Raw genomic sequence first — 208 nt, 5'->3', positions numbered from 1 at the left:
TAATCAGACATTTGAAACCTGAAAGAATCTCGTACTAGCAGACCAGAGTCATAGAAATGTTAAAGGAAGCCCTTCAGGGAGAAGAAAATACCAGATGGAAATACGTATCAACATAAAGGATAAAAGAGTATTGGAAATGTCTGAAAACGTAAGAGAGCTTTTCATTTCCTCTTTTTTTTTTTTTTTTTTTTTTGGAGAAGTTTTTGCT

The sequence above is a fragment of the Tupaia chinensis genome, unplaced genomic scaffold, assembly GCF_000334495.1.
Source record: "Tupaia chinensis unplaced genomic scaffold, TupChi_1.0 Scaffold000175_1, whole genome shotgun sequence".
Taxonomy (NCBI): Eukaryota; Metazoa; Chordata; class Mammalia; order Scandentia; family Tupaiidae; genus Tupaia; species Tupaia belangeri.
This window is presented reverse-complemented; position numbering follows the sequence as displayed.